This window comes from Ambystoma mexicanum, chromosome 3p (assembly GCF_040938575.1).
Source record: "Ambystoma mexicanum isolate Mex_15411 chromosome 3p, UKY_AmexF1_1, whole genome shotgun sequence".
In the NCBI taxonomy this organism is placed as follows: Eukaryota; Metazoa; Chordata; class Amphibia; order Caudata; family Ambystomatidae; genus Ambystoma; species Ambystoma mexicanum.
This window is the reverse complement of record NC_090925.1, coordinates 219741444-219754102: the sequence shown is the minus strand read 5'-3', so window position 1 is coordinate 219754102 and position 12659 is coordinate 219741444. Positions and strand designations below refer to the sequence as shown.

Below are 12659 nucleotides of genomic sequence, written 5' to 3'. Positions count from 1 at the left end.
CCCCATTGCTTACGCCAGCAAAGCCCTCTCGGAACGCAGAAAGGAGGTATTCCCAGATCGAAAGGGAGGCGCTATCAATATTGTGGGGATGTAAACACTTCCGACTGTACATACTTGGCAAACTGGTGGTGGTCATCACAGACCACAAGCCACTAATCCCAATCATGGCAGGGGCCCCATCGAAACCGCCACCGCAAATTGAACGGTGGATGCTGTCTCTGATCAAGTACAGGGTGAAGCTGCAATACCGGTCCGGCACCCACAACCCCGCAGACTATATATCTCGACACCCCGGTGCAGGCCGCGATCTAGACAAGGTGGAAGTGGTAGAGAGCCTTGAAATGGTCTGCAGCATTGTGGAAGCCGCCATGCCGGTAGCGTTAGCGCATCAGGACATAGTAGCGGCTTCAGACAGCGATGAGGTGTTTCAGGTCATCCGATCAGCCATAGGCAGCAGAGAATGGAAAGACATGCTGGTCAATAATTCCAGACGGGAGACAGGGGCTCAGAGAGACATGCAAGCCTTGTGGAAAGCCCGGAATGAGCTCTCGGTGTCTGAGGATGGACTCCTTTTACACGGCCGGCAAATAGTAATCCCAAGGTCCCTTGTGACCAGGGTGCTGGAACTGGCACACAAAGGGCACCAAGGGGCAGCAAAAACGAAAGCATGCCTGAGGCCCAAGGTATGGTTCACCAATCTGGAGAGTCGAGTGGACGAGTTTATACAAAGATATGTCTCATGCCAAGCGGCGAGCCCCGTGGAAAGGCCACCCCCGATAAGATCCACGGAAAGAAGCGAGCAGCCATGGGGTCCCGTTCATGTGGACTTTGGGTCCACGGGAAGGGGCATGTATTTTCTAGCTGTAGTAGACCAATGGTCCAGATACCCCGAGGTCGAGTTGGTGGAATTGACAGCCTGTGACCACACCATCTTGGCACTGGAGAAGATCTTTGCCACACACGGGTTCCCACTAGAACTTTGCTCGGACAATGGCCTGCCATTTCAGGGACATCAATTTGCGAAATACCTCGAAGACAGAGTTATCAGGCCCCGGAAAGTAACACTGCTCTGGCCAAGAGCCAACGGAGAAGAAGAGAGGTTCATGCGGACCCTGAACAAAATCTTTTGAATTTCTTTGAATGGGCGAGGGGAGTTATGACATAACCTGTTCGAGTTTCTGAGAGAGTACAGGACGACCCCGCACCAGTCCACAGGTGTTGTACCAGCGGAGGCCTTGTTCAAACACTGCCCCAGACGGCTGCTACCGGAGGTGGAAGGAAGGGCACCCGGGGTATTTGACAACGAACACGTCTGGCAGGAGCGACGTGCGAGGAATGAACAGGAGAGCGAGCGGAGGAACCTCCAGGAGAAGGACATCTTGGTAGGTGACACAGTGCTGATCAGGAACAGACATCCCGAAGGGAAAATGTCCCTCACCTATGAACCACAACCCTCGGAGTAACTCATGTGAAAGGGTCCATGGTGACTGCAGCAAAGGTACGAGGGACGGTGACCAGAAAGGTATCTTATTTCAAGAAACTCAAGGCGAGCCCACCAGCTGGCCCACCAGAGACGCCCGAGCAGTCAGTCCCAGAGAGGCTCCCGCCACTGGAGACACCAAGTGGGGAAGAGGGCCCGACACCAGGAGAAATGCCACTGCCGACCCCAGGGAGTAGCAGGAGGTACCCGAGCAGAGAAGCGCGACAGCAGCAGGCTCGATTTTGAGACTATGTCATGGACCCTGAAGTTTAGAGTGGTCCAGAGCAGCGCGAGCTAACTCATGTTGAGTTGTTATAATGTTATCATGTTGTTGTTTTTCTTGTTTAAAGAAAAGAAGGGATGTTACGCAGCGTAATGTGTTTGTACACATGCGCAAGCCTCGTTCCGGCTCGCGCATGCGCAATTTAATAAACAAGGACTGAGACGGCAGTTGCCGCCGGGACCGCATACCGAGCAGATGTGTTGGTGCGTTCTTCCACTGTGTGCGTGCGTGCTGTGTGGGGCGGCCTGGGGCATATGATAGCTTACAACAATATCCTTAGCATGTTTTTATTTAGTTTGGACTTTTTAGCATAGAGGGTGTGCAGTATGTGGACCCAATGGGAGGTGGGGTGGGGGTGCCGGGTGATGTCGTTATGCTTTCATGTTTACAATTACATTCAACGCTGCATAGTAATTTACCTGAGTTCCAAGCCGTGTGGGGCTTCTGGAACTGGAGCCCTGCCAAGGGTGTGAGTTGCTGGAGGGCGCAGTGACATACATATGGGTGGCTTGAATAAAGCTCCTCTAGTCGTTATGGTGAGCAGCGCATCCTTTCATGCGACTCGGGAAACACAAGTCTGCCCTCCTAACGATACAGCTGCCCAAACACCAATGAGGACTTATAACAAAAACAGTAAGCCCCCCCCCCCCTTTTTGTATTAACCCATCAACCCCAATGCTATGCCCTCGAGGAAGAGGAAGGGCACATGCAATATTTTGAAATGGGCCCCCTTGCTCGCCTTCAGTCGGCCATGTGGCGCATGCGTAGACCCTGCAGTGCAGCAGGGTACGCACGCATCTTTGCAGCCGCGCATTTTCCCCTCCCCCATCTTGTTGCCATATCGTGTGCGGTGCGCATGCAGGTTACGCACATATCTCTGTGACAGGTTCTGTCCTGCCCCATCATGTGCAGAAAAAGCCCTCCGAGACCGCAGACTGACCACCGTGGGGGCGGGGGAGGGGGGCTTCTTTGATCATGCGGGGTGCCGTTCAGCACATTTGCCCTTTGGGAATAGTTTTCCAGTTTGTTTCCTTTGCAACCGTGTGGAAAATTATGCTACAGCACCCACGGCCACGCCTTCCAATCAGTTCCCGGAAGATAGTAACATTGAACAAACATGAACAGGGAATGGCGCACATTACTCGAGGCGACTTTGCCCAGCTTTTGTACTCGACTTGCCACATCTCGGGGACTCCTGCCTGCCCGGCCTGCGGTGATTCTCTGACTTTCCGGTTAGCGGGAAACTTCCGCACTCTTCCTCATTTCTCCGAGTGCTGACTCACCTCACAGCCGCAGGCTCAGGCAGGTGACTCCCTACGTGTTTGTGAGTGCTGATTCATTTTTGGGTTTATTCACGTGGGGGTTGCCCTCGCCCGATAACAGTGTGACTGGCAGAAACCGATACAGAGTGTGTCCCGAGTCACGCTTAAACAATGGAGTGAGTCAAAGGTTGAAAAAGGGGTCCGATGACTATCAGAGATGCCAAGGGCCGGATCACGAGTCTCTGGGCATGATTGTGAGCCATGCATACACTTCCGTTATTTCGCATTCTGCACTCCAGTATGTCTCCATGGAGATTTCCTATTACAGCATGTTACACTCTGACCCAGAGGTAGTAAAACCAGAAGCACACGCTGGGAGGTAGACATGATGGGAGGAATGGCACCTCTTCATCATGTAAGGAAACAGGGAGGTCAAAAGGGCACGTTTTTTTTCCAGCAAGGCGTGCAGGGAGGCGAACAACAAGGAACAAAGGACAACCCCAGACTAAGGGGCGCCCAGTCCCGGAGGAAGAGGCTGAGGCAGATAACACTTACCTGACAAGGGGGGTACCAGCACCGTACAACAAAAAAACAAAGGACGGCCACCAACTGGACGGGTTGGGGCCACCGGTCATCCGTCATGCGAAACGAGGTGTCTTTCTGCCCTCAGGCCATTCTAGGCCTATATCAGGAGAAGGCGAAACAATTCCTCCACAATTTTTGCCTCTCAGCGTTGCTAGCGCTGCACCAAGGCAAGGCACACGAAGTACAGAGAAAAACAAAGTGTCCAGCTGTTTTGTCCAATTTCCGGATCGGGGAGCAGTGGCAAAGTGTCCCATTTCTTCCTCCCAAGCGCCTTCCATGCTAGGAGTCGTACGCACACAGCACGAAGAGCATGGGTGCTGCCGCAAGTTCAGGTGGGGAGCGGACTGCCTGTAAAGCGTGTAGAGCGAGTCCAGAGCATTGGTGGCACTGACTCCAGAAACAGCACAGCGAGCAAAGAAGTCTCCTGACTCTCCTCCAGCATGTTAGATTATCCTTGCAGGTGCGCCGGCGGAAGGGACAATGTATGAGGCCCCACGTGGAAGGCCCGGCTGGGGGAGAGCATTAACACACACATGCACGTGTAGTACTGGTCGTGCCCGGAACTGCCTCGCTCGTGGCGCGGCAGGCCCTTTATTTACAGGCACCTATCGTCACCTCGCTCATGGGACGTAAGGTGTACATAACATTCCTCCTTTTTTCCAACAAATTGCAATAATGCATACTCTACGTAACTGTGTAAACCAACAACAATTTAACTCTACGGTGCACTCTAGTCCAGTACAGGTTTTGTCCTCCCTCCAATGTCACTTCACCATTCATAGGCTTTTAACCTTTCCGGGGCTCTCAGTGCTGTTCTTAAGGCACAATGCCCTCGTCTAGGGGCTGTCCCCAGACCTGTGTCCCATTGTGGCTCACCTTCCTCATTTGGGGACGGTTCATCCGGTGGTTTGTCTGCCTCGTGCCTCCAAGTCGACTCTCCCACAAGTTGGTGGTTCTCATCCGCCAGCGGCGGCTCCGCTTCCTCCGAGAGCTGCCAGTCCGCATTTGTCGTGGCACCCTCTTGAACCATGAGGCATTCCTGGTGATCAGGTGGTGCCCTCGTGCTGCCGTCACCATTGTTCCCTGTCTTTGGGTTACAGTCCAGGGGACCAGGTCATATTGTGTTTCAAGCTTGGTCTTCGTGGGATTTCGGACCACCAACACCTGGTCACTGACTTGGTATTCTGAGTAACGTGCATGCCTCCTGATGCTCATGCGTTCATTTGCAGTTATTCTCCTACGTTGGGTGCGATTGCTGTCGTAGGTGTCTGTGCTCCTGTTTGGGTGGTGTGGAACGGATGACTTTAACACTGTTCCATACATGATATCTGCCGATGGTAGCCCCGTGGTGCTGTGGGGCGTCACCCGATAGTTCGCAGGACGTCGTCACCCACGTTGAGCAGGAGGTGTGACCTCATTTTCCTGGGCATTGTGATGTCTTTACAGTCAATCGCCATTTTGAACTTCTGGATCCACAATAGCCAGCGGGGGCCCACTGCCGATGGGTCGGTGTACGGGTCGAAAGGTCCCAACGCCATTGTTGTTCCACCATGCGGACGAAGGGATGGTGTTGCGGGTGATAGTGATGCTGCAATTCTCGACGACGTGCTGGGTCTGGGTGTGGACAGGCCAGTCGCCATGTTGTTCTGATATTGGGGTTGCCACAGTTAACGTGCTTGTGCAGTGAAAAAACTCCTCACCTTCGTGATCCTTTCGTTGATGGGGCGTCGATGTACCCAGTGGTTCTCCTCTGTTGTGTGCAGTGCAGTGTCGCTTCCTGTGTTTCCTGGCCTGATGATAGGTCTCTGGGCAGGCCCCAGGTTCACATCTGTTCAGAATGTGCAATGTTTAGCAGTCTTTGTATGTTGGGTCGTTGTATGAGGAGATGAGGTTGTATGAGGAGATGAGGTACAGGATAGCAGGAAAAAGAAAACTTTTTTTTTCTGGGTGGGGGATGGGCCCCCCACCGTGGTTCCAAAAATGTTCCTGTGTCGAGGGCTTGTAGGCTGAGTTATAGCTTACGCACGTGATGCTTGTTCAGTGTGTCCCTTGTCACCAGTTTTAGATTCTCTCTTGCTGGTGTGCTGGCGTAAGGGAGAATGTATGAGGCCCCACGTGGAAGGCCCAGCTGGGGGAGAGCAATAACACACACCTGCACGCATAGTACTGATCACGGCCGGAACTGCCTTGCTCGTGGCAGGGCGGCCCCTTTATTTACAGGCCCCTTTACGTCACCGTGCTTGCGGGACGTAAGGCATACATAACACAGCCCTTGCGGCTTCAGCGAGCTGCACCGGAAGGCTTGCCGCACATGGACAGCAACAGGCAAAGGAAAGCGTGTGTGCATTTGGGTCACAAATGGCACAAGAATAAACAGTCTACCTGAAAAAAAGGCTGCTCCGCACTGGGCACGGCGAACACTGCAAGAGGAGGAAAGTGGCTATGCTTTCAGATCTCCAAGAGGGCAGTTAATGTTCCAGAGGGAATTACAGAACGGTTACGTTTTTGTAACCAAACCACCGGCGAGCAAGCAAGTTCAGCTGATTTGAACAGCTGATATTAAAGGAACTTCTGCAGCATCATCAGCGCTTAGGCACTGGCAAGCCGCTGAAAGCTGCCAGTTTACAATAGGCACAGACAGCACCACAGAGCAACGAAAAGCGGTCATAAAGCCACAGGATGACGGACATGCTCAGCCTAAAGGAGAAGCTACTCCTGGAATGGGCTGGAGGTGGAAGCGAACCAAGGCATGGATACAGTCCGAAAGAAGATGGCAGAGATCACTGCGGGCAGCGTAACGGCGAGGCAAACAACAGGGCAGAAAGTGACGATGAGGAAGAAGAGGTCCAAGCAGAACACAAGGTCCAGGCGAGAAAGAAGAGGCACCAGGATGTGCGCAGCATGCCATCAACAACGAAGGACTGCTCAGGAAAGAAAATAAAGGAAAAAAAAGGTACTGTGCAGCCGGACGTGTGGGCAATATTGGAACAATTGTTAAAATGGCATAAGGTAGGGGGCACAAGGCTTGAGAAAAAGAAGAAGAGGCGGCATGGGTGGGACCAAGCAGCAGTAACGAGAAAACCGGTACCACCAGCACCAAATAAGGATAGCAGGCAAAAATATTAGCAAAATATAAAAAAGACAACTGCTTGGCATATTGAAACTAAAATGAAAAGAATGATCTGGACAAAACAATTTATTGAAATATTCTCATTGCTGAAATACAAAGAAATGGGGTATGACATAGTAAAGAAAGACAGAAAGTAGGAAGAGAAAGAGAGAGCAAAGAGACATAGAGTGGAGAAGAACTTGCAAAATTGGGAAGTAGCTTTTCACATTCTGTCCACAATAATTCTAGAAATATTATCAGAGGAAGGCATGGCGCTAATTGCCTGCCACTATAGGATCCTGCAAATATATAATACATTTGGGGGGGAAGCCTGGCTAAATTATGACAAGGAATTTAGGAAATAAATGCAGAAATTCCCAGATATAGGATGGAAAGAGGAGGATTCAAAGTTATACGTGTTGGAACATGTTGAAAGAAAATCCCCTGCAAAGTACACATAGCAACAAGCAGGGGAATGAGTTTGAGGGCCAGAAGGGAGGGGCCTCAAGATAGCGCAATATGCAAAGAGGTACTTCACCCCTGAACAGGTCCAGACACCCCTTTCAGAAATCTGCTCCGGGGGGGCATATATTCAGCCAACCGGCCCACAGCTATGCAGCCTCACATAACCCAGGGGGTCCCAAGGGGTAACACCACAGCGTACTGTTGGAATTTTGAGAAAGTTTTCTGCAGTTGGGGTAAGGGGGCAAGGAGTGCACATTCAAGTACCAATGTAGCACATGTAGGGGAGAGCATGGCAGTGGGAAGTGCAATAAGAACATGGCCTCCTGTGCAGGCCACAAAAGTACTGAGGGAAAGAACACCCATTAAATTTAAACTGCGGCCATCCTCAGTTAAGCTGGGTAAGTTGAAACAATGTTTGCAACGCTACGCAGATGACGCAACAAAGGAATTCATAGAGAAAGGTTTCAGGGAAGGCTTTAACATCCCATGATTGGCTCACAACATATCCCCAGTAAACTGAAATCCTGCATTGCCCACCCAGAAATAATTAGATAAAAACAAAGAAAGTGTTAGTACTAGGCAAAATCGAGGGTCCATTTGACAAACCCCCTTTCTAAGAGTTCAAATGCTCGCCATTAGGGCTGGTTCCCAAGAAAGAAGTAGGGGAATTCAGACTCATCCACCACCTATCCTGCCCCCGGGCAGCTCAGTGAATGATGGTATCGAGGCCACAGAAGCAGCAGTCTCTTACAGCAGCTTCCAGGATGCAGTTGACATAGTAAGGCTGATGGGTAGGAATGCATTGAAGGCTAAAGCAGACATTCAGTCAGCTTTTAGGCTACTGCCAGTACATGAGAGCACCTTCACGTGGCTCTGACTGTTTCCACTTCGACCAAAAGTTTCATTTTGTTAAATGCCTTCCTATGGGTTGTGAAATTTCATGCGCATATTTTGAACAAGTAAGTTTCTTCATACAGTGGATCCTACAAAAGACACTGCCAGGAGTGCTAGCCATACATTACCTAGATGATTTTTTCTTCACAGGACCAGAAGGGTCCAAGCTGTGCACCACAGCGCTTAATAAATTCAGGGAAATAATGGCAGGGTTAGGGATCCAACTGGCTAGCCACAGAACAGTAGCTGCTACATAGGTTTTGTCCTTCCTAGGAATAGGAATTGACTCTCAGAAGGGAGAATGTCGGATACCAGAGGAAAAGATGTCTGACTTGCTGGAAACAACAACAAAAATCCCAAGCAGAAATAAAGCGACATTAAAAGAAATACAGTCACTAGCAGGCAAACTAAACTTTACAACAAAGGTGATGCCATGGGTCGGGTCAGAAATTAAAATGAGAGGGCAACAGGAAGCCCAACCACATAAGACTAGGCAACACAACAGAAGGATTTAGGAGTATGGGAGGACTTTCTTAAAAACGTTGGTAAAGTGATATGATGCACGCCAGTGAATGACATCAACAAAACAGTACTGTTTACGGACGATTCAGTGGGGAAGGGGTTTGGAATATGTTTCAGTGACAAATGGAGCTCAGGCCACTAGCCGACCCTTTGTCGAGAACGGGGCTAGACCAAAAATATCACTTTGCTTGAAATATTCCCCTTATGGGGGGCGATCTGCATATGGGCTGACACCCTGATCAACACTGAATTAGCCACTTGGTCCGACAACATGGCAGTGGTGCACGTCCTAAACAAGGGGTCCACGTCCTGCAATCTAGTACTAAAGGTAGTAAGGGAAATAAGCAACTTACCCTGAAGTGCAACATTGTAATAAAAGCACGGCCTATTGCCGGCAAGGAGAATGACGCTGCTGACGCACTGTCGCGTTTTCAGTTTCAAACTTTCAGAGCCTTAAAACCCCAGGCAGAGGTCGCTGAGCAAAGCAGTACCAAGTGAAGTATGGGAGATCCTAGAATTTGTATTTAATCGAATAGATTTTTACAAAATCTGAAGATAGACAGAAAGACAGAAAGAGAAGAAGGCCACAAAAGCATGAAATCCAAATCCAAATCAAACCATAACTTTCAGAATTTCAGTTATTTCGTGTCTCCACACAATCCGACAGGTCGACAGGGTAAAAGTAAAATTAGGTGGTGGAACTCTAAGAAGAAAAGAGAAGAAAGAAGAGAGGGAAGTCAAAGAGAGGAAGAGGCAAGTTTCCTTTTCCACCAAGGTGTGCAGGTGTGCTGGGAGGCGAACAGCAAGGAACAAAGGACAGTCCCAGACTACCGTGTGCCCAGTCCCAGAGGAAGGGGGTTGGGGGGATAACACTTACCTGACAAGGGGGGGTGAGGGGGTGTTCCCAGCCCTTTACAGCAAAAGACCAAAGCACTTCCACCAACTGGACGGATTGGGGTCACCGGTCATCCATCACATGAAACAAGGTGTCTTTCTGCCCTCAGGCCATTCTAGGCCTATATCAGGAGAAGGCGAAACAAGCCATCCACTATTCTTACCTCTTAGCGTTGCTAGCGCTGCACCAAGGCAAAGCATATGAAGTCCCTAGAAAAACCCACCCATCCCTCCCAAAAAGGGACAAGGAATATATGTCCATACCTGGTCAAAATGTCTAAGGAAAGATCTAAAAATGGAAATAATGGCACAGTTCAATGCTGTGCATATTAAGTCATAAGATTTACTCAGAGCGGGAGGGATCAGCCTCGAGTTGGCCCTATGATGGAGCAGGGTCCCCGCTCACCTGATCCCATGTTCCTCAAAAAGCTTTTACCATTTCTGGTTTCTTATCCTGTTGGTTTTTTTTATGAGTATCTCCTTGTGTAATAAAGCTTATGGCCTAACCGTTCTACCTTAACTGGTCATGGGTCCTTTGTTTTATGTGCATGGCATATATATATATGCAGCGAGGGTCTGGGGGCGAAAGGCGTGGCATTGACCACTCCTGCATGCTTGCAGCACTTCCCCCGTACTATGACTGATTCAGGCTTATGGTAATCGGCAATGCTTTATCTGTGGTGGTAATCACTACTACACAAAAGTAGGCATAAGGGATGAGGTTCACTTCTGAAATTTGGAATTTGGCAGAGTGGTGAAAATTCCAGTATTCAAAAATACTATGGGCCTGATTTATCGAAAAAAGGCACATTGAGCCCAAAGCTTGCATGCCGAGAACGACCCTCTGCGCCCTACGTGCAAACTTACCTCTGCATGCTCGAGCTGTACCAGGAATGCCCACAACACGCTCCCATGCAAACCAAAAATGAAGCCATTTCCCAACCTAAGTGCAAACCCCTGCATACACCGCTTACCCACCATCCAGCACCCCTGTGAATATGTGCAAGCTCCCTTATAAGTCAAGGCTTCACCCCTCCGAAAGCGCAAGAGCACCCTCGCAAATCTAGGTGGCACCCTTGAGAAAACATGCAAGCTACCTCGTAAGTCAAGGTGGGACCCCTGTGAAAACGCGCAAGCTCCCTCAAAAGTCAAGGTGGTACCCCTATGAAAACGCAAGAGCACCCTCATAAGTCAAGGCGGTACCCCTGCCAAAACATGCAAGCTCCCTCGTAAGTCAAGGCGGCACCCATGTGAAAATGCGTGATCTCCCTCGTAAGTCAAGGTGGCATCCCTGCGAAAATGCACAAGCTCCCTCGTAAGTCAAGGCTGCGCCCCTGTGAAAACACAAGAGCCTCCTCATAAGTCAAGGCTGCACCCCTGGGAAAACTTGCAAGCTCCCTCGTAAGACAAGGCTGCACCCCTGCAAACACACGCAAACTCCCTCGTAAGCAAAGGCTGCACCCCTGCAAAACTGTGAGTCCTCCGCTCTAAACCACTGGGATATACCCCTACTGCACATCAACCCCTCAAGTCCAGACACCACCCACCAGCCCTCACCTCCGATACTACCGCAGGCAGCCCCTGACAGTACACTCCCATCCCCACAACGCCCTCACCTCTGACACTACCGCAGGCAGCCCACTCAAGTCCAGACACCAGCCCCCCTCACCTCTGACACTACCCTAGGCAGCTCCCTCAAATCCAGACAACACCCACCAGCTCCCCTCACCTCTGACACTACCCCAGGCAGCTCCCTCAAATCCAGACACCACCCACCAGCACCACTCACCACTGATACTACCACCAGGCAGCCCCTGACAGTACACCCCCTCCCCACACCACCCTCACCTATGACACTAACCGCAGGCATTCCCCTGACAGTACACCCTCCTCCTCACACTACCCCACACCTGATAATACTCCCAGGCAGCCCCCTGACAGTACACCACCTGCCCACACCGCCCTCACCTCTGACACTACCCCCAGGAAGCCCTCTGACAGTACACCCTCCTCCATACACTACCCCACACCTGATACTACTCCCAGGCAGCCCCCTGACAGTACACCCCCTCTCACATGCCGCCCTTATTCGACATTTTTGTTTTTAATGTATTTTTCCCATGCTGAATTCAGCATTTTCTCCAATTCCTCTTTTTTTACAATGCTTTCTACGGCTTCTTAGAGCAGCAGCTGCAGGTCATGCGTTCCTCATGCCGCTCCCACAGACTGTGCATGGAGGCAAACATCCAGGTACGGGATCTGGGGTGTCAGCAGGAGTCTCTGCATGCAGATGCTGGGGCACACAGGCCCCGAGACGTGAGATGCAGGCCATGAGGACTTCAATCCATGAAGAACTTTCAACCACAAGGACACTGATCCAGGAGGAGATGGATGCCTTCAGGGAGACACTCTCTGAGCAACTCAATGCATCACAGGTGAGTGCGCATACAGACTCTGTGGCCATCGATCTGGTTGGTTTGGACCATGCTAGATTAAAATGAAGAATTTATGAATGTAGTGATGATGGGTGCTAGTTATTTCGCTGCTTCTTTGATGATGTTAGCAGGGCAAATGTCTCCCTGGCATCTAGATGGTTTAAGACTGGATATTATATTTTCAACTTCCCCTCAAGACAATCAGGGCGGCACTGGTTGCATGCTCATAGTTGTGAGGGAATCTGTCACCATATGGCCTTTGTTGGTAAGTTGTCATGATGGTGGCAGGCCTGGCTGTTTGTGTGCTCTGACACATGGTGATGCTAGTGATGGTGAGTGTTTCCATGCAACTTTCACATGTGTCTTCCCTGCCACGTGGCATCCCATACAATGATTGTTTGATAGTCATGTCTACCCACAGAGGCAGTCCAATCTTGGTCCTTCTTCCCCTTCCGGGGGTGCTGCCCAAGAAAAATCCACTCACAGAACATCATTGCTGGCCAATTTTTTTTTTGGGATGCCATGTTCTCCACAGACAGCAGGCATGCACCATTGGCCAGGGGTTGTTGTTTGCCATGGTGAACATGTACCGTGCACGGTACCCGGGCAGATTTCTTGAGGTCTGTTGACAGCTGCTGAGTGCATCTCAATGCTCCCTTCCGTTCAAATCACATTGGACCCAATTGAATCCAGTCCCGGTGAAGTCTGCCTTTCCTTCCTCTTTCCTGTT

General features: G+C 50.5%; 1 long non-coding RNA gene across 1 annotated transcript in view; it reads left to right on the top strand.

Annotated features, from left to right (window-relative positions):
* The first annotated feature begins 11686 nt into the window (after positions 1–11686).
* The window catches only part of LOC138580283 (uncharacterized), a 166528-nt gene continuing 165555 nt past the window's right edge, over positions 11687–12659 (top strand). The window contains exon 1 of the long non-coding RNA XR_011304224.1: positions 11687–11929. This is a non-coding gene — a long non-coding RNA (uncharacterized lncRNA). The remainder of the gene's footprint in view (positions 11930–12659) is intronic.